Raw genomic sequence first — 22,501 nt, 5'->3', positions numbered from 1 at the left:
TAGGTTCCCAATGACTCATACACATAGCCTCCTCCCCAGTGCCTTATATACAGATATATAATATTTTATAGGTTCCCATTGACTCATACACACAGCCTCCTCCCCAGTACCTTATTGACTCATACACACAGCCTCCTCCCCAGTGCCTTATATACAGATATATAATATTTTATAGGTTCCCATTGACTCATACACACAGCCTCCTCCCCGGTACCTTATATACAGAGATATAATATTATGTAGGTTCCCATTGACCCACACAAACACAATTCCCCCAGGATCTTATAAAAAATATATAATATTATATAGGTTCCCATAGACTCACACAATCACATGCCCCCAGTACCTTATATACAGAGATATAATTTTATAAAGAGGTTCCCATTGGCCCACACAAACACAACCCCCCCAGTACCTTATATTAATATAAAATTTTCGGTTCGCGAACGGCGGACTCGAACTTCCGGTATTGTTCGCGAACGCGCGAACCGCCATTGAATTCAATAGGCATGCAAACTTTAAAACCTACAAGGACTCTTTCTGGCCACAATAGTGATGGAAAAGTTGTTTAAAGTGTACTAACACCTGGACTGTCGCATGCTGGAGGGGGATCCCTGGCAAAACTCCCATGGAAAATTACATATTTTTTGCAGAGTCTGCTTTTAAGCCATAATGGGCCTAAATCAACTATCATTCCCAAAGTGGCTGTCTCAAAACATCCCGGACAGAAGATAGATTGATAGATAGGATAGATAGATATACATAGATTGATAGTTAGATAGAATCGATAGAAGAGAAATAGATAGATTTGTTAGATATATAATTACCCTAATAAAGTCTAATAATTAAACATGCGTTCTTGGACCCAACTAGCTTGTGTTAATTAGTACTTTTCTTAGCACTTTAATCCCTGTCCCGTCCCCCCTATCGGGGGTGTTCTATATGGCCTGCCTGTTTACCCTGAAAAAATATAATAATAAGACATGCGGTCTGGTACCTATTTTAATTAGGAACTGTATTGTCTGTGACAACAATTATGATTGGTGTAAATAGTTGGCTACACGGCCTGGCACAAAAGGCTGGCAGTGGCAGGCAGGAGGTAAATGCAATTCAATGGCACTAGGAGACTGAATATTTGCAGTCCAAAAAATTATGATTTTTATTTTTTTCTATACTGTTAAAAGAATTGTGATTGGTGACACTAATTGGCTAGTTGGGCCTGGCAGACAGGCTAGCAGATATGAGTCGTGGATGGTAGGTAGGGCAGCAATTTAACACAGTATGCTGTGTAAGTGACAAAAACACAGGCCTGATAGAAAATTAAGTTAGATTACACTAGCAAAATATTTTAAAAATTTTAGATTTTAATATTAAAATTATGTTAAGAAGTGCAATGCACATATGACTCTATGAGTGGTCGCACTGGCTGGCTGCTACGAAGGGCAGCAATTAACAACAGTATGCTGTGTAAGTCAGATAGACAGTTAGACACAGGCCTGATAGAAAATACAATTACATTACACTAGCATAATGATTTAAAGACTTTTTTTTGGAAATTGAAAGAAAAAGGTTAAGCACATACATATGAGTCGTGGCTGATAGCCTTGGAAGGGCAGCTATTAAAAACAGTAGGCTCTGTAAGTCGGATACACACACGCCTGATAGAAAATACTATTAGATTACACTAGAAAAATTATTGAAATTATTTTTTGGGGGGAGAAATTAAAAAAAGGTTAAACACATATGAGTCGTGGCTCATAGACTATGGAGGGCAGCAAGTAAACACAGTAGGCTCTGTATGTCAGCAAAACACACAGGCCGGATAGAAAATTATATTAGATTACACTAGCAAACCAATTTAAACTTTTTTTTTTTATATTAAAAGTAAGGTGAAGAAGAATAGATATGAGTGCTGGGTGGCTGCCTGGCTGGCACAGAACAATTAACCAAAAGACTGAAAAAAAATGAGGTATATTAATGGTATTAATGCTGAGTGAGCCTGACAGACACAGGCCTGATAGTAAATGTAATTAGATTACACTAGAAAAATATTTTTTTGTGTTTTTTTTTTTTAATTAAAATTAATGTTATAAACGGATATTAACACTGGTGGCTGCTGGCTGGCACAGAGCAATGAACCAGAGTATATGCTGTGTGACACTGGCCTGATAGAAAATGAAAAAAAATTACACTAGAAAAATAATTAAATTTTTTGGTTAGTTAAATTTAAACTAATGTTGTTAGGGAGATATCAGTGGTGGCAGTAATCACAGCATATGCTGTGAGCCTTAAACACACAGCCTGAAAGCCAGGCAAATGCTAATAAAAAAAAAAACGGGAAGAAAAAAAAACGGCACGAAATATAGCCCTAAAAAGGGCTTTTTGGGGTGCTGTGCTTGCAGCAGAGATGAGTGGAGTCCTTCTGGACTGTAAATACACTAGCCTAGCTATGTTTTTACTATTAATGTCAGGAGCAAAAACACAACACGTCCTCTCATTAAGAAAGCAAGGTCGTTATGAGTCTAAAATGGCGGATTCCGAGTAGCTGGGGGGGTCTGTGAGGGAGTGTCTGATGTTGATTGGCTCTAATGTGTCAGGCGGCTGTGACATAAAGGGTCAAAGTTTCCACAATGATGACACATAGGGGCAGATCGAACATCGCCATGTGTTCGCCCACAAACGCGAACAAGCTATGTTCGCTGTGAACCGTTCGCGGGCGAACAGTTCGGGACATCACTATATACAAACTGGAAAAAAGGGCATACGTTGGCACCAATACAAATATTACTATTTTGAATAAGTAACAGATATTTTCAAAGGGTTAATAACTATTGGGCCACTGATTTCACTATGAATATATACAGGGTAGATCTCCCTCCATGACATGCAATTGTTTTTAGCCTGGCCCAATCGTGTTTTGGGCACAGGAATTGATGCCAACACTGGCATATGTGCTCTAATTCTCATTTCTGAATAAGTAACAGATATTTTCAAAGGGTTAATAATCATTGGGCCACTGATCTCACTATGAATATATACAGAGTAGATCCCCCTCCATGCCATGCAATTGATTTTAGCCTGACCCAATGGTGGTTTGGGCACAGAAATTGATGCCAACCCTGGCATAGGTGACATAATTCTCATTTTTGAATAAGTAACAGATATTTTCAAAGGGTTAATAACCATTGGGCCACTGATTTCACTATAAATATATACAGGGTATATCTCCCTCCATGACATGCAATTGTTTTTAGCTTGACCCAATGGTGTTTTGGGCACATACATTGATGCCAACACTAGTATAGCCAGTGTGACAAGCGCGGCATCCTACTGGTTTGATGCCCTGTCTGAGTCTCTTCAGGTAGAGACTCTCCTGGATGAGATCCGAGATCGAATTAAGGCTCTTAAGCTACTCAATTCCTTTATTTCTGATGCTATTATGCAGGTTATTAGACTGGGAGCAAAGTCTTCTGCCTTTGCGGTGCTAGCCCACAAGGCTTTGTCAGCTGATGCTTCCTCTAAGGTAAATCTTCTGTCGATTGCTTATGTGACAGACCCTTCGGTCAGGACTGAAAGTGTTAACTTTATTTTCTAACCACAAGTGGCTGGCTCCAGCTACAATCTAATTAATGCTTAGCATTCTATTGTTTGATCACCTCCAGAGAGAAAAACGCCTAAGTGATAAGGAGAGTCAAGAGTGTCCTGTGGTTGAAGTGTTTAAGTAATCTAATCCTATTGTATCATGTCAAGGGCGCTTCTCCCTTTTATCTAATGTACAACATTCTTTCAACCCCCATCTGTGGGGGGGGGGTCAAAAACCTGTATAAATCTGTATGCTGCCTTCAAATAAAGTTATTATCCTGTTTTTAAACCTGAAACTGGCTGGGTTGTGAATTGCTGATTGTCTATGCAGGACATTGTTCATCTGGTATTAACCCTTGGTACACAGTTGGTACCGTAACATTGGTGGCAAGCGACGGAATGAACCTTATCGCCCAGAAGAGCAACTACACATGCCAGTAACCTCAGGAAGAGGGGGATTATTACAATACTGACTAAGATGGAAAGAGTACCAGGGACAGAAGGAACCAATGGGCCCAGCATAGCAGACAGAACCCCCGCAGAAGCAAGCTTTGATCGGGCGGTTAAAATAAGACTGGCACATTATGGCCCCAACCCATCTGCGGAAATTATCGACCGGGTCATAGCAGCTGTGGAGGCCAACCTACTTCGCCAAAGCGGCGCTGCAGCAAACCCAGTGGAAAAGAGAAAAGTAAATTTTGCAGCTTTTAAAAACTTCCTGGAAACAGAAGGAGAGATTGATGGGTACCTTGCAGATTTTGAGAGGCAATGTGCACTACACAAGGTACCCGCAGAGGACTGGGTCACGATATTATCCGGAAAATTATCCGGCCGGGCCAGTGAGGCTTTTCGGGCCATTCCAGATGAGGAAGTCGGGGATTATAATACTGTAAAAGAGGCTCTGCTCTCCAGGTATGCGGTTACACCGGAGGCATACCGGAGGCGGTTCAGAGACACTGTTAAATTGGCTGGTGATTCCTACCTTGAGTGGGCATGTAAGGTGCACCGCACAGCAGCTCACTGGATAGCGGGGTGCCAAGCCGTATCTGGGGAAGAGGTGCTGCAGCTATTCCTGTTGGAACATTGCTTCGACAAGTTACCCGCAGGAGTTCGAGAGTGGGTTCGGGACCGTAAACCCTCCACCCTGCATGAAGCGGCTCGCTTGGCAGATGAGTATACGGATGCCCGCAAACTGGACACTGCTACCACTAAGCCCCCTGCCAGAGTGGAGTACAGACCCCCAGTCACCCCAGCACCTGCCAGTTACCAACCCCCAGCGCACCGCTATACCACACGGTCTCGGGCCACGAACTACCCTCAGAGAGCCTGGTTCAATTCGCGGGGCTACTCACAACCTATTCGGTGCTTTGGATGTAAGCAACTAGGGCACAAAGGACCAGAGTGTCCCCTAAACGCAGCGAACCAAGCACAGTCCTGGAGAAGACCCGCTAGCGGAATCCCACGTAATCCTCAGCCTGCGGCCCGCTACGTAGAGGCGCAAGAATGCTGGGGCATCCTACATGAGGCAGACCTTGTGCAAGCTGCCCACCGGAATAACCGGCAACTGGTTAAAGTGAATGGGAAGGAGGTCAGTGGTCTACGGGATACTGGTGCTACCATGACCTTGCTTCGAAAGAACTTGGTGTCTGAGAAACAGCACACAGGAGACACTGTGGCTGTGAGGGTAGCAGGGGGCACTGTGTTCCGCCTGCCTGTTGCCAGGGTGCATTTGGATTGGGGAGGGGGCGCTAGACCTGTGAATGTGGGGGTCATGAAGGATTTACCAGCTGATGTTCTCCTTGGAAATACCTTGGTCCCCCTTGTTTCTGCCTATGCTCCCATGGGTCCCGCTGATGTTAACCCTGTGACTACCCGTGCTCAGATCCGTGCAGCAGAGACTGACCCCCCTGCTGCTAAGCCCCAGGACGCTGAGCTCAGTAAATCTCTATCCGCTATTGATACGTGGAAGTCCCGTTACAATGCGCTGATGAAGGAGAAGAGGAGCGCAGAGGAAAAAGCACGTTTAGAACAGGAATCTCTGCTAGACAGGCTGCACCGACAGACTGCAGAAAACACCAGCTTGAGAGTGGAACATGAAACCTTAAAGACAAACTTAGTGACACTTGAGGAGAAGCTGACGCTGGCTCATAGTGAGGTGCAGCAACTCAAGGGCACCCTATGTCAGTATGAAGGGATTGTGGATACCTATAAAGAGCAGGTACAGAAAACTCGTAAAGAAGCTGATGAGATTTTGAAGGACTGTTTAGCCCTAGTCTGGGCACTGAGGAAGTTGAACCCTTGTTTGTATGGACAGGAATTCTCTCTCATAACGGGAATACAAATGGATTGTCCCAGCAAACTGACATGCCTACCACCCCTTAGTCCGGTCATCCCCAGGTTGACCCGCAAAAGGGTCAAGCCGGGTCTGCCGGAGTGTTCCACAAGGGGGGAGCTATGTGACAGACCCTTCGGTCAGGACTGAAAGTGTTAACTTTATTTTCTAACCACAAGTGGCTGGCTCCAGCTACAATCTAATTAATGCTTAGCATTCTATTGTTTGATCACCTCCAGAGAGAAAAACGCCTAAGTGATAAGGAGAGTCAAGAGTGTCCTGTGGTTGAAGTGTTTAAGTAATCTAATCCTATTGTATCATGTCAAGGGCGCTTCTCCCTTTTATCTAATGTACAACATTCTTTCAACCCCCATCTGTGGGGGGGGGTCAAAAACCTGTATAAATCTGTATGCTGCCTTCAAATAAAGTTATTATCCTGTTTTTAAACCTGAAACTGGCTGGGTTGTGAATTGCTGATTGTCTATGCAGGACATTGTTCATCTGGTATTAACCCTTGGTACACAGTTGGTACCGTAACAGCTTACAAGGGTAAGACCTTGTTTGGACCTGGTCTTGCAGAAATAATTGCTGATATTACGGGTGTAAAGGGTCTTTTCTACCTCAAGATAAGAAGAATAGACATAAAGGACGTGAGAGTAATTTTCATTCCTTTCATAAGCTCAGAGTAAAGTCTTCCCCTTCTTCCAAGCAGGAACAGTCAAAGTCATCTTGGAGACCCAATCAGTCTTGGAATAAGGGGCAGCAATCAAAGAAAACGGCAGATGAATCAAAATCAGCATGACTGGTTTGTCCCCGATCCGGGATTGGATCAAGTGGGGGACAGACTTTCTCAGTTCTCTCAAGCATGGATACGAGATGTCCCAGATCCTTGGGCTGTGGACATAGTATCTCAGGGTTACAAACTAGAATTCAAGACCTTTCCTCCCAGGGGCAGGTTCCACCTCTCAAGATTATCTGCAGACCAGATGAAAAGAGGCGTTCTTGAAATGTGTACAGGATCTTTCCTCCCTGGGAGTGATAGTTCTAGTCCCAGTACAGGAACAGGGTCTAGGTTTCTATTCCAATCTGTTTGTGGTTCCCAAAAAGAGGGAACTTTCATACATATTCTATACCTGAAGTGTCTAAATAAGTTTCTCAGAGTACCGTCCTTCAAGATGGAAACTGTTACATTCTTCCTTTAGTGCAAGAAGGTCTGTTCATGACGACCATAGACCTGAAGATTCGCCTTTCAGGACAAACACTTTCAGTTTGTGGCTTTTCCGTTTGGCCTTGCCACAGCTCCCAGAATATTATCAAAGGTTCTGGGGGCTCACTTGGCAGTGATCCGGTCTCTATAAATTGCAGTGGCGCCCTATCTGGACGACATATTTTTTCAGGCGAAATCTTTCCAACAAGCAAACTCTCACACAGAGATCTTGTTGTTTTTTCTTTGTTATCACGGATGGAAAGTGAACCTTGAAAATAGTTCCCTTGTTCCAGCTACAAGGGTATTTTTCTTAGGGACCATAATAGATTCCCTATCAATGAAAATATTTCTGACAGAGGTCAGAAGATCCAAAATTCTTTCTTCTTGCCTCTCTCTATACAGTCTACTGTTCAGCCATCAGTGGCTCAATGTATGGAGGTAATTGGTCTGATGGTTGCTTCCATGAACATCATTCCCTTTGCTCGATTCCATTTGAGAGCTCTGCAGTTATGCATGCACAGTCAATGGAATGGGAACCATGCAGATCTGTCTCAGAGGATAAATCTAGATCAGTTGACAAGAGACTCTCCCGTGGTGGCTGTCTCAGGGAAAATGCTTTCGGAGACCTTCCTGGATGATTGTGACCACAGACGCCAGCCTTCTAGGCTGGGGAGCAGTCTGGGATTCATTAAAGGTGCATAGACTCTGGACTCGTGAGGAGTCTGCTCTCCCCATAAACATCTTGGAGTTGAAAGCAATTTACAATGCTCTGATGCTTGGCCTCAGCTGTCCTTAAACCAGTTATCAGGTTCCAGTCACCTTAATCTTAGTGGCTTACATCAACCACCAGGGAGAAACTCAGAGTTCATTAGCCATGAAGGAGGTGACAGATTATTCAGTGGGTAGAAGTTCACAGTTGCTGTCTGCCAGCCATCCACATTCCAGGAGAGGACTACTGGGAAGCTGATTTCCTGAGCAGGCAGACTTTTCATGCCGGGGAGTGGGAACCTTATATGGAGGTGGTCTCCAGCTTAAGCCTCAAATTGGGGGTTCCAGAGTTGGATATGATGGCATCTTGGCAGAATGGCAAGCTACCAAGGGACGGTTCAAGGTCAAGGGATCCACAAGCCGCTCTGATAGATGCTCTGAAGGTCCCTTGGTATTTCAGGCTGGCATACCCGTTTCCTCCATTTGCTCTCCTTCCACAGTCATTGCTTGTATCCAACAGGAGAGAGCGTCAGTGATTCTAATAGCCCCTGCATGGTCTCGCAGGATCTGGTATGCAGACCTAGTGGAGATGTTGTCTCTCCCACCTTGGAGCCTGCCTCTGAGGAAGGACCTTCTGATTTAGGGTCCTATCCATCATTCAAATCTTGTTTCTCTGAAGCTGACTACTTAGAGATTGAACGCTTAGTTTTGTCTAAGCGTGGTTTTTCTGAGTCGGTCATTGAGACTATGATTTAGGCTTGCAAGCCTATTACTAGGAAGATTTACCATAAGATATGGCGTAAATATCTTTATTGGTGTGAATCCAAGGGCTAATCTTGGAGTAGGGTCAGGATTCCTAGGATTTTGTCCTTTCTCCAGGACGGTCTGGAGAAGGGCTTTTCAGTCAGTACCCTGAAGAGTCAGATTTCTGCTTTATCTATTTTGCAACATAAGCGTCTGGCGGACGTGCCACATGTGCAATCTTTTTGTCAGGCCTTGGTCAGAATCAGGCCTGTGTTTAAGTCTGTTGCTCCTCCTTGGAGCCTTAAACTTGTTCTTAAAGTTTTGCAGCAGGCTCCGTTTAGCCGATGCATTCCATAGATATTAATTTGTTATCTTTGAAGGTTTTGTTTCTTATTGCTATTTCTTCTGCTCAGAGAGTCTTGGAACTCTAAGCTTTGCAGTGTGATTCACCTTATCTTATCTTTCATGCCGATAAGGCGGTTCTTCATACTAAGTTTGGTTTCCTTCCTAAAGTTATTTTGAATAGAAATATTAATCATGAAATAGTTTTTCCTTCACTATGTCCTAAACCTTCTTCTCATAAGGAACGGTTGTTGCACAACTTGGATGTTGTGCATGCTTTAAAATTCTATCTACAGGCGACTAAGGATTTTCACCAGTCTTCTGCCCTGTTAGTTTGTTTCTCTGGGAGGCGTAAAGGTCAGAAAGCTACTGCTACTTCTATTTCTTTCCGGTTGAGAAGTATAATTAGTTTGGCTTATGATACTGCTTGGCAGCAGCCTCCTGAGAGAATTACAACTCATTCCACGAGGTCTGTCTCCTCTTCTTGAGCTTTCAAAAATAAAGCTTCTGTGGATTTCCAAGGCTGCAACATGGTCCTCCTTACATACTTTTTACAAATTTTATAAATTTGATACTTTTGTCTCGGCTGAGGCCACTTATGGGAGAAAGGTTCTTCAAGCGGTGCTGCCTTATGTCTAGGTCTACCTGTCTTGTCCCTCCCTAGTCATCTGTGTCCTCTAGCTTGGGTATTAGTTCCCAACAGTAATTGATGACGCTGTGGACTCACCATATCTTAAGAAAGAAAACAAAATGTATGCTTACCTGATAAATTTATTTATTTCCGGATATGGTGAGTCCACGGCCCCGTCCTTTATTTTAAGACAGTTATTTTATACTAAACCTCAGGCAACTCTACACCTTGTGTTACTCCTTTTTTTCTCCATTTACCTTCGTTTGAATAACTGGGGTTTGTGGGAAGGGGAGTGATACTTAACAGCTTGGCTGTGGTGCTCTTTGCCTCCTCCTGCTGGCCAGGAGTGATATTCACAAAATTAATTGTTGACGCTGTGAACTCACCATATCTTAGGAATGAAAAAGTATTGTAATTACAAGGTGTTTAATGTTGCTCTGCTACAAATAAACCTTTTTACAATGTATACAATTGTTTACTTACGCTAGAGCTCTCAGCTGTATAGTAGCCTTCCAAGACTTTCATAGCAAACTCCATGGTAGTCATTGGGGAAAGTGTTGATTATTTCTCATGGTGATTATTTATATCATAAGAGGACAACTGATGCCTAATCTGTTATAGCTGTGGATTCCGGTGATCAACATTTTTATGTTAATAAACTTCATCCTAGAGGGACATAAAAGCCCTCATCTGAAATGATAGACCCTGTTTTTTCCAGCAAAGGGTCCTTTTAAGATGTAAAACAAGAGAGGAGACAATGGAACTACTCAGTTAATTGGTATATTTTAACGTTCCCCTATTAATTCATAGAATAATGAGTGTACTTGGTGTTAGTACACTCCAGTATTGTGTATCTGATAGGGATAGGTGCTTGTACTGGAGACAAACTTATACGGAGAATCAGTAAGAGACTTTTAAGATGTGACTGCTCAGATATGGACTCTGAATGAGCTTTTTCACACAATAGCAGCAATTGTGAAGTCACTGCACATAGGCCCTTCACATTGTGTGTGTGAAATCTCTCTTGGCATCAATTCCTGTGCACAACACACCATTGGACCAGGATAAAAACAACTGCATGTCATGGAGGGGGATCTACCCTACATATATTAACAGTAAACCCAGTGGCAAAATAGTCATTAAACCTTTGAAAATGTAATTTACTCATACAAAAATGGTAATTACAGCACATATGCCAGGGTTGGCATCAATTTCTGTGCCCAAAACACCATTGGGCCAGGCTAAAAACAACTGCATGTCATATAGGGGGATCTAGCCTGTATATATTCATAGTGAAATCAGTGGCCCAATGGTTAATAACCCTTTGAAATGATCTGTTATTAATTCAAAAATGAGAATTATGTCACCTATGCCAGGGTTGGCATCAATTTCTGTGCCCAAAACACCATTGGGCCAGGCTAAAAACAATTGCATGTCATGGAGGGGGATTTACCCTGTATATATTCATAGTGAAATCAGTGGCCCAATGGTTATTAACCCTTTGAAAGAATCAGTTATGTATTCAATAAATGAGAAGTACAGCACCTATGCCAAGATTGGCATAAATTTCTGTGTCCAAAACACCATTAGGCCAGGCTAAAAACAACTGTATGTCATAGATGGGGATCTAGCCTGTATATATTCATAGTGAATATATACAGTGGCCCAATGGAATAACCCTTTGAAATTATCTGTTATTAATTCAAAAATGAGAGTTATGTCACCTATGCCAGGGTTGGCATCAATTTCTGTGCCCAAAACACCATTGGGCCAGGCTAAAAACAATTGCATGTCATGGAGGGGGATCTACCCTGTATATATTCATAATGACATCAGTGGCAAAAAGGTTATTAACCCTTTGAAAATATCAGTTACTTATTCAAAAATGAGAAGTACAGCACCTATGTCAGGGTTGGCATCAATTTCTGTGCCCAAAACAACATTGGGCCAGGCTAAAAACAATAGCATGTCATGGAGGGGGGTCTACCCTGTATATATTCATAGTGAAATCAGTGGCCCAATGTTTATTAACCCTTTGAAAATATCTGTTACTTATTCAAAAATGGTAATTACAGCACCAATGTCAGTGTTGGCATTAATTTTTGTGCCCAAAACACCATTGGGCCAGGCTAAAAACAATTGCATGTCATGGAGGGAGATCTAACCTGTATATATTTATAGGGAAATCAGTGGCCCAATGGTTATTAACCCTTTGGAAATATCTGTTACTTATTCAAAAATGAGAATTAGAACATCTAAGCCAGTGTTTGCATCAATTTCTGTGCACAACACACCATTGGACGAGGCTAAAAACAATTGCATGTCATGGAGGGGGATCTACCCTGTATATATTCATAGTGAAATCAGTGGCCCAATGGTTATTAACCCTTAATATCTGTTGCTTATTCAAAAATGGTAATTACAGCACCAATGTCAGTGTTGGCATCAATTGCTGTGCCCAAAACACCATTGGGCCAGGCTAAAAACAATTTCATGTCATGGAGGGTGGTCTACCCTGTATATATTCATAGTGAAATCAGTGGCCCAATGGTTATTAACCCTTTGAAATTATCTGTTACTTATTCAAAAAACAATTTATGTAAGAACTTACCTGATAAATTCATTTATTTCATATTGGCAAGAGTCCATGAGCTAGTGACGTATGGGATATACAATCCTACCAGGAGGAGCAAAGTTTCCCAAACCTCAAAATGCCTATAAATACACCCCTCACCACACCCACAATTTAGTTTAACGAATAGCCAAGTAATGGGGTAATAAAGAAAGGAGTAAAAAGCATCAACAAAGGAATTTGCAAATAATTGTGCTTTATAAAAAAAATCATAACCACCATAAAAAAGGGTGGGTCTCATGGACTCTTGCCAATATGAAAGAAATGAATTTATCAGGTAAGTTCTTACATAAATTATGTTTTCTTTCATGTAATTGGCAAGAGTCCATGAGCTAGTGATGTATGGGATAGCAATACCCAAGATGTGGAGCTCCACGCAAGAGTCACTAGAGAGGGAGGGATAAAAATAAACAACAGCCATATGATGAAAATTAATCCACAACCAAAAATATAAAAGTTATTCTCCTAAAGAAAAGAAAAAATTAAAACATCAGCAGAAGAATCAAACTGAAACAGCTGCCTGAAGAACTTTTCTACCAAAAACTGCTTCTGAAGAAGCAAATACATCAAAACGGTAGAATTTAGTAAATGTATGTAAAGAAGACCAAGTTGCCGCTTGCAAATTTGATCAACTGAAGCTTCATTCTTAAAAGCCCACGAAGTGGCGACTGATCTAGTAGAATGAGCTGTAATTCTCTGAGGCAGGGCCTAACCTGACTCCAATAAGCTTGAAGAATCAAAAGCTTTAACCAAGAAATCAAGGAAATAGCAAACGTTTTTCTGACCTTTCCTATGACCAGAAAATATAACAGACTAGAAGTCTTCCTGAAATCTTTAGTAGCTTCAATATAATATTTCAAAGCTCTCACCACATCCAAAGAATGTAAGGATCTTTCCAAAGAATTCTTAGGATTAGGACACAAGGAAGGGACAACAATTTCTCTACTAATGTTGTTAGAATTCACAACCTTAGGAAAAAATTGAAATGAAGTCCGCAAAACCGCCTTATCCTGATGATAAATCAGAAAAGGAGATTCACAAGAAAGAGCAGATAGCTCAGAAACTCTTCTAGCAGAAGAGATAGCCAAAAGGAACAACACTTTCCAAGAAAGTAGTTAAATGTCCAAAGAATGCATAGGCACAATATGGAAGAGCCTGTAAAGCCTTCAAAACCAAATTAAGACTCCAATGAGGAGAGATTGATTTAATGACAGGCTTAAATATGAACTAAAGCCTGTACAAAACAGTGAATATCAGGAAGTTTAGCAATCTTTCTGTGAATAAAACAGAAAGAGCAGAGATTTGTCCCTTCAAGGAACTTGCAGACAAAACCTTATCCAAACCATCCTGAAGAAACTGTAAACTTCTTGCAACTCTAAAAGAATGCCAAGAGAATTTATGAGAAGAACACCATGAAATGTAAGACTTCCAAACTCGATAATAAATCTTTCAAGAGACAGATTTACGAGCTTGTAACATAGTATTAATCAGAGTCAGAGAAACCTCTATGACTTAGCACTAAGCAATCAATTTCCATACCTTCAAATTTAATGATTTCAAAATCTGATGGAAAAAACAGACCTTGAGACGACAGTAGGTCCAGCCTTAACAGAAGTGGCCAAGGTTGGCAGCTGGACATCCGAACAAGACCAAAACCTGTGAGGTCATGCTGGAGCCACCAGCAACACAAACGATTGTTCCATGATGATTCTGGAGATCACTCTTGGAAGAGGAACTAGAGGCGGGAAAATATAAGCAGGTTGATAACACCAAGGAAGTGTCAGCGCACCCACTGCTTCTGCCTGAAAATCCCTGAACCTGGACAGGCATCTGAGAAGTCTCTTGTTTAGATGAGAGGCCATCAGATCTATCTGTAGAAGACCCCATATCTGAACAATCTGAGAAAACACATCTGGATGGAGGAACCACTCCCCAGGATGTAAAGTCTGACGGCTGAGATAACCCGCCTCTCAATGTCTATACCTGGGATATGCACCGCAGAAATTAGACAGGAGCTGGATTCCGCCCAAGCAAGTATCCGAGATACTTCTTCATAGCTTGTGGACTGTGAGTCCCACCCTGCTCATTGACAAATGCCACTGTATGTGATATTGTCTGTTTAAAAATTAAATAAACGGTTCTCTCTTCAACAGAAGGCCAAAACTGAAGAGCTCTGAGAATTGCACGGAGACCTAAAATATTGATTGGTAATCTCGCCTCTTGAGATTTCCAAACCTCTTGTGCTGTCAGAGATCCCCAAACAGCTCCCCAACCTGAAAGACTTGCATCTGTAGAGATCATAGTCCAGGTTAGCCGAACAAAGAAGCCCCTTGAACTAAACGCTCATGATTTAACACCACATCAGAGAGTGTCAAACATTGGGATTTAAGGATATTAATTGTGATATCTTTGTATAATCCCTTCACCATTGATTCAGCAAACAAAGCTGGAGAGGTCTCATGTGAGAACGAGCAAAGGGAATGCTGCAGTCATGAGACCTAAATTTTCCATGCACATAACCACTGAAGGAAATGACTGAGACTGAAGGTGCCGACAGGCTGCAACCACTTTCAAACGTCTCTTATCTGTTAGAGACGGAGTCATGGACACTGAATCTATCTGGAAACCTAAAAAGGTGACCCTTGTCTGAGGAATCAAGAAACTTTTTTGGAAAATTGATCCTCCAACCATGTTTCCGAAAAAACAACACTAGTTGATTAGTGTGAGATTCTGCAGGATGGAAGGACTGAGCTAGTACCAAGAAAACACTGCAATACCCTGCTCTCTGGTTTCCATAAAGCAGGGCACCAAGAACCTTTAAAAAAGATTCTTTGAGCGGTTGCTAGTCCAAATGGAAAAGAAACAAATTGGTAACGCTTGTTTAGAAAAGAGAATCTCAGGAACTGATAATGATCTGAATGAATCGGAATATGAAGGTATACATCCTGCAATCCATTATAAACCTAAAATGTCCTTGCTGAATAAAAGGCAGAACAGTCCGAAAAGTCACCATTTGAAAATTGGTACTCTTACATAACGATTCAAAATTTTCAGATTCAGAATTGGTCTGAATGAAATTTCCTTCTTTGAGACAATGAATAGATTAGAAAAAAACCCAGACCTTGTCCCTGAAAAGGAACTGGCATGACTACCCCTGAAACTCCAGGTCTGAACATCTAAACTTAAAAAGTCATATCAGCATTCCAAGATTTAAGCCTCAAAACTCTTGTAGCTAAAAATAGCTAAAGACATAGATCTAACATCAATCTTGATAATATCAAAAAATGGCATCAGAACTGATTAGTATGTTGCAGTAAGCGAACAATACTAAATAAATCAGAATCCAATTCTTGTTGCGCTAAATCTCCAACAAAAAAGTTGATGCAGCTGCAACATCAGCCAAAGAAATTACAGGCCAGAGACGACCTGAATATAAATAAGCTTTCCTTAGATAAGATTCAAGTTTCCTATCTAAAGGAACTTAAGTACTATCTTCCATAGGAAAAGAGGTACATTCAGCAAGAGTAGAAATAGCCGCATCAACTTGAGGATCTTTTCCCAAAACTCTATAGAAATTGCTGGTAAAAGGATACAATTTTTTTAAACCTTGAAAAAAGGAATAAAATAAGTACCCGGCTAATTCCATTCCTTAGAAATCATAAGAGAAATAGCATCAGGAACGGAAAAAAACCTCTGAAGTAACCACAGGAGGTTTAAAAACAGAATTTACTAGTTCTAATATCAAGAGGACTAGTTTCCATGATATCCAAAATAATTAACACTTCTTAAACAAAGAACGAAAATACTTAATTTTAAATAATTAAGTAGATTTGTTAGTGTCAATATCTGAGGAAAGATCTTCTGAATTAGATAGATCCTCATCAGAAGAGGATAATTCATTATGTTGTTGGTCACTTGAAATTTCATCAACCTTATGAGAAGTTTTAAAAGACCTTTATATTAATTAGAAGGCAGAATAGCAGACAAAGCCTTCTGAATAGAATCAGTAACAAATTCTTTAAATTTCATATAAATTATGAAATATATAACATGTACATTAAACGTAGAAGGAACAACAACAGAAAATGTACTATTAACTGATGGACACAATATCTGCATGTAAAAAGTTTATCATGATAACTAATACAATGACATTCGGAAATATAATGCACTTAGCTTTAGTAGAACCGACATCAGGCAGCAAAGTTCCAACAGATACTTCTGAGGCAGGATCAGATTGAGACATCTTGCAAAATGTGAAATAAAAAACAACATATAAAGCAAAATTTGTCAATTTCCTTATATGACAGTTTCAGGAATGGGAGAAAAAAATGTAAATAGCATAGCCCTCTGACATAAAAAAAAGGCAAGAGGCAAAAGCAATGGAGCAAATAAATAATGAAAAAAAATTAACGGCAAGTATGACGCACAACGTAACTGGAATTTTTTTTTGCTGCCAACCATTTCCGGAAATGACACACTCGCGTTACTAACGACGCAACCCTGTGTGAACCTCTGCGTCAATTACGATGCCAGAAATGACGAACTTGCGTCAACGGACGTGCCTTTCGTGCCGAAAAATTCTTGCACCAAGAATGACGCAATAAAGTGTACCATTTGGCGCACCCGCGAGCCTAAGTCAGCCCGTAATTTGAAACAAAGTAGTCAATTGAAAAAAAAGACTAAACCCCAGGTAAGAAAAATATTTCTTAATATTAACTTTCCCCAAATATGAACCTGACTCATGGCAAATATAAGTACAATACATATATTTAGAACTTTATATAAATGCATAAAGTGCCAAACCATAGCTGAGGTGTCTTAAGTAATAAAAACATACTTACCAAAAGACACCCATCCACATATAGCAGATAACTGTTTCAGTACTGGTTTGGCTATCAGTAAAGGTAATGGTATATGAGAGTATATCGTCGATCTGAAAAGGGAGGTAGGAGATGAATCTCTACGACCGATAACAGAGAACCTATGAAAAAGGACCCCGTTAGGAAAATCATTGCATCCAATAGGTGATACTCTCTACGTCCCTCTGACATTCGCTGTACTCTGAGAGGAATCAGCCTTCAAAATGCTGAGAAGCGCATGTCAGCGCAGAAATCTTAGCACAAACTTACTTCACCACCTCCATAGGAGGCAAAGTTTGTAAAACTGAATTGTGGGTGTGGTGAGAGGTGTATTTATAGGCATTTTAAGGTTTGGGAAACTTTGCCCCTCCTGGTAGGATTGTATATCCCATATGTCACTAGCTCATAGACTCTTGCGAATTACATGAAAGAAAAGGTAATTACAGCACAAATGCCAGTGTTGGCATCAATTTCTATGCCCAAAACACCATTGGGCCAGGCTAAAAACAATTGCATGGCATGGAGGGAGATCTACCCTGTATATATTCATAGTGAAATCAGTGGCCCAATGGTTATTAACCCTTTGAAAATATATGTTACTTATTAAAAAATGAGAATTAGAGCACCTATGCCAGGGTTGGCATCATTTTCTGTGCACAAAACACCATTGGGCAAAGCTAAAAACAATTGCATGTCATGGAGGGAGATATACCCTGTATATATTTATAGTGAAATCAGTGGCCCAATGGTTATTAACCCTTTGAAAATATGTGTTACTTATTCAAAAATGAGAATTATGTCACCTATGCCAGGGATGGCATCAATTTCTGTGCCCAAAACACCATTGGGACATGCTAAAAACCAATTGCATGGCATGGAGGGAGATCTACCCTGTATATATTCATAGTGAAATCAGTGGCCCAATGGTTATTAACCCTTTGAAAATATCAGTTACTTATTAAAAAATAAGAAGTACAGCACCTATGCCAAGATTGGCATCAATTTATGTGCCTAAAACATCATTGGGCCAGGCTAAAAACAATTGCATGTAATGGAGGGGGGTCTGCCCTGTATATATTCATAGTGAAATCAGTGGCCCAATGGTTATTAACCCTTTGAAAATATATGTTACTTATTCAAAAATGGTAATTACAGCATCAATGCAAGTGTTGGCATCAATTGCTGTGCCCAAAACACTATTGGGCCAGGCTAAAAAAAAATTGCATGTCATGGAGGGGGATCTACCCTGTATATATTCATAGTGAAATCAGTGGCCCAAAGGTTATTAACCATTTAAAAATATCAATTACTTATTAAAAAATGAGAAGTACAGCACCTATGCCAGGGTTGGCATCAAATTCTGTGCCCAAAACACCATTGGGCCAGGCTAAAAACAATTGCATGTCATGGAGGGGGATCTACCCTGTATATATTCATAGTGAAATAAGTGGCCCAATCATCATTAACCCTTTGAAAATATCAGTTACTTATTCACAAATGAGAAGTACAGCACCTATGTCAGGGTTGGCATCAAATTCTGCACCCAAAAACACCATTGGGCCAGGCTAAAAACAATTGCATGGCATGGAGGGGGATCCACCCTGTATACAGTTGCAAGAAAAAGTATGTGAACCCTTTGGAATGATATGGATTGCTGCACAAATTGGTCATAAAATGTGATCTGATCATCATCTAAGTCACAACAATAGACAATCACAGTCTGCTTAAACTAATAACACACAAAGAATGAAATGTTGCCATGTTTTTATTGAACACACCATGTAAACATTCACAGTGCAGGTGGAAAAAGTATGTGAACCCCTAGACTAATGACATCTCCAAGAGCTAATTGGAGTGAGATGTCAGCCAACTGGAGTCCAATCAATGAGATGAGATTGGAGGTGTTGGTTACAGCTGCCCTGCCCTATAAAAAACACACACCAGTTCTGGGTTTGCTTTTCACAAGAAGCATTGCCTGATGTGAATGATGCCTCGCACAAAAGAGCTCTCAGAAGACCTACGATCAAGAATTGTTGACTTGCATAAAGCTGGAAAGGGTTATAAAAGTATCTCCAAAAGCCTTGCTGTTCATCAGTCCACGGTAAGACAAATTGTCTATAAATGGAGAAAGTTCAGCACTGCTGCTACTCTCCCTAGAAGTGGCCGTCCTGTAAAGATGACTGCAAGAGCACAGCGCAGACTGTTCAATGAGGTGAAGAAGAATCCTAGAGTGTCAGCTAAAGACTTACAAAAGTCACTGGCAAATGCTAACATCCCTGTCAGCGAATCTACAATACGTAAAACACTAAACAAGAATGGATTTCATGGGAGGATACCACAGAGGAAGCCACTGCTGTCCAAACAAAACATTGCTGCACGTTTACAGTTTGCACAAGAGCACCTGGAAGTTCCACAGCAGTACTGGCAAAATATTCTGTGGACAGATGAAACCGAAGTTGAATTGTTTGGAAGAAACACACAACACTATAGGGCCTGGACGGATTGCTATCATCGAAGGAAAAATGAATTCCCAAGTTTATCAAGACATTTTGCAGGAGAACTTAAGGCCATCTGTCTACCAGCTGAAGCTCAACAGAAGATGGGTGTTGCAACAGGACAATGACCCAAAGCATATAAGTAAATCAACAACAGAATGGCTTAAACAGAAGAAAATACGCCTTCTGAAGTGGCCGAGTCAGAGTCCTGACCTCAACCCGATTGAGATGCTGTGGCATGACCTCAAGAAAGCGATTCACACACGACATCCCAAGAATATTTCTGAACTGAAACAGTTCAGTAAAGAGGAATGGTCAAGAATTACTCCTGACCGTTGTGCACGTCTGACCTGCAACTACAGGAAACGTTTGGTTGAAGTTATTGCTGCCAAAGGAGGTTCAACCAGTTATTAAATCCAAGGGTTCACATACTTTTTCCACCTGCACTGTGAATGTTTACATGGTGTGTTCAATAAAAACATGGCAACATTTCATTCTTTGTGTGTTATTAGTTTAAGCAGACTGTGATTGTCTATTGTTGTGACTTAGATGATGATCAGATCAAATTTTATGACCAATTTGTGCAGAAATCCATATCATTCCAAAGGGTTCACATACTTTTTCTTGCAACTGTATATTCATAGTGAAATCAGTGGCACAATGGTTATTAACCCTTTGAAAATATATGTTACTTATTCAAAATTGAGAATTAGAGCACCTATGCCGGGGGTTGGCATCAATTTCTGTCCTCAAAACGCAATTGTTTTTAGCCCGTTCCAATGGTATGTCACGGAGGGAGATCTAACCTGTATATATTTATAGGGAAATCAGTGGCCCAATGGTTATTATCCCTTTGAAAATATATGTTACTTATTAAAAAATGAGAATTAGAGCACCTATGCCAGTGTTGGCATCAATTTCTGTGCCCAAAACACCATTGGGCAAGGCTAAAAACAATTGCATGGCATGGAGGGGGATCTACCATGTATATATTCAAAGTGAAATCAGTGGCACAATGGTTATTAACCCTTTGAAATATATGTTACTTATTAAAAAATGAGAATTAGAGCACCTATGCCGGGGGTTGGCATTAATTTCTGTGCCCAAAAAAACCATTGGGCCAGGCTAAAAACAATTGCATGTCATGGAGGGGGATCTACCCTGTATATATTCATAGTGAAATAAGTGGCCCAATCGTCATTAAACCTTTGAAAATATGAGTTATGTATTCAAAAATGAGAATTAGAGCACCTATGCCAGTGTTGGCATCAATTTATGTGCCCAAAACACCATTGAGCCAGGTTAAAAACAATTGCATGTCATGGAGGGGGGTCTACTATGTATATATTTATAGTGAAATCAATGGCCCAATGGTTATTAACCCTTTGAAAATATATGTTACTTATTCAAAAATGGTAATTACAGCACCAATGCCAGTGTTGGCATCAATTTCTGTGCCCAAAATACCATTGGGCCAGGCTAAAAACAATTGCATGTCATGGAGGGGAGGGGAATCTACCCTGTATATATTCATAGTGAAATCAGTGGCCCAATGGTTATTAACCCTTTGAAAGTATCAGTTACTTATTCAAAAATAAGAAGTACAGCAACTATGCCAAGATTGGCATCAATTAATGTGCATAAAACATCATTGGGCCAGGCTAAAAACAATTGCATGTAATGGAGGGGGATCTACCCTGTATATATGCATAGTGAAATCAGTGGCCCAATGGTTATTAACCTTTGAAAATATCTGTTACTTATTCAAAAATGAGAATTATGTGACCTATGGCAGGGTTGGCATCAATTTCTGTGCCCAAAAAAACCATTTGGCCAGGCTAAAAACAATTGCATGTAATGGAGGGGGATCTACCCTGTATATATTTATAGTGAAATCAGTGGCCCAATAGTTATTAACCCTTTGAAAATATCTGCTACTTAATCAAAATAGTAATATTTGTATTGGTGCCAACGTATGCCCTTTTTTCCAGTTTGTATATCCAATTGTTGTATAAAGGGTTTCCACCTCTGTGTAACTACATTATATGAATCGTATTGTTATCTAAATAAAACCTATATTTTTATTTTAAAGTCAATTTAAAGCAGTCAGACAAAAAAAATGAAGAAACCAACTTCCATGAATAAGAAACAGAATTTCACGAATAAGAAACAGATTGAATAAGAAACCAACTTCCTTGTCGTACCCCCAGTACCTTATATACAGATATATATTGGTGTCTCACTCATACACAACCCCCCAGTACCTTATATACAGAAATATATTGGTGTCTCACTCATACACAACCCCCCAGTACCTTATATACAGATATATATTGGTGTCTCACTCATACACAACCCCCCAGTACCTTATACACAGATATATATTGGTGTCTCACTCATACACAACCCCCCAGTACCTTATATACAGATATATATTGGTGTCTCAAAGCCGTTCCAATATCTTATGTGCATTGCTTTCTGGTTAATAAACTACACATCTCATTATAGCCCTATATAAAAAGTAACACACATTAATTTATGGCTGATTTACTGACCTGGCAGCAAGCACCCGCAGACAAAACACAGGAAACTACCGTGACGTCACTTGCATGGGATATGTGAATATTCCAAAAGAACTACAATACCCAGTATGCAATGAATATACACACCACGTCACACAACAGAGACATTAATCCCAGCACGCACTGCGGTTGTATCTTTGCAGGAATCGACAAAGTAGTCTAGCTGCAGACTGGAGCTCCACTCTAGACAGGAAACATGTGACCTCCACTGACTCTAGACAGGAAACATGTGACCTACACTAAAAAGCTTTTTTTTTTTTTTTTTTTTTTTAAAAATCAACTTTAATGTAACAAACAACCTATAAATAATCATTCTGAAAACGAAACATTTTGCAGCTTTTTTGTTCTTCTTAGTGTGCACTCACAGTGGTTTATGATGATTGT

At 40.5% G+C, this 22,501-nt stretch overlaps 1 protein-coding gene across 3 annotated transcripts in view; it reads right to left on the bottom strand.

The window, feature by feature from the left end:
- LOC128652796 (gastrula zinc finger protein XlCGF26.1-like) overlaps positions 1-22,223 on the bottom strand; it is a 232,525-nt gene extending 210,302 nt beyond the window's left edge. For all 3 annotated transcript variants that reach the window (XM_053705729.1, XM_053705730.1, XM_053705731.1), the window contains exon 1: positions 22,091-22,223. The gene's annotated coding sequence lies outside the window, so the exon portion shown is untranslated. The remainder of the gene's footprint in view (positions 1-22,090) is intronic.
- Positions 22,224-22,501: the final 278 nt, after the last annotated feature.

The sequence above is a fragment of the Bombina bombina genome, chromosome 3 (assembly GCF_027579735.1).
Source record: "Bombina bombina isolate aBomBom1 chromosome 3, aBomBom1.pri, whole genome shotgun sequence".
In the NCBI taxonomy this organism is placed as follows: domain Eukaryota; kingdom Metazoa; phylum Chordata; class Amphibia; order Anura; family Bombinatoridae; genus Bombina; species Bombina bombina.
The sequence above is the reverse complement of the archived record's forward strand: the minus strand, read 5'-3'. Positions and strand labels throughout refer to the sequence as shown.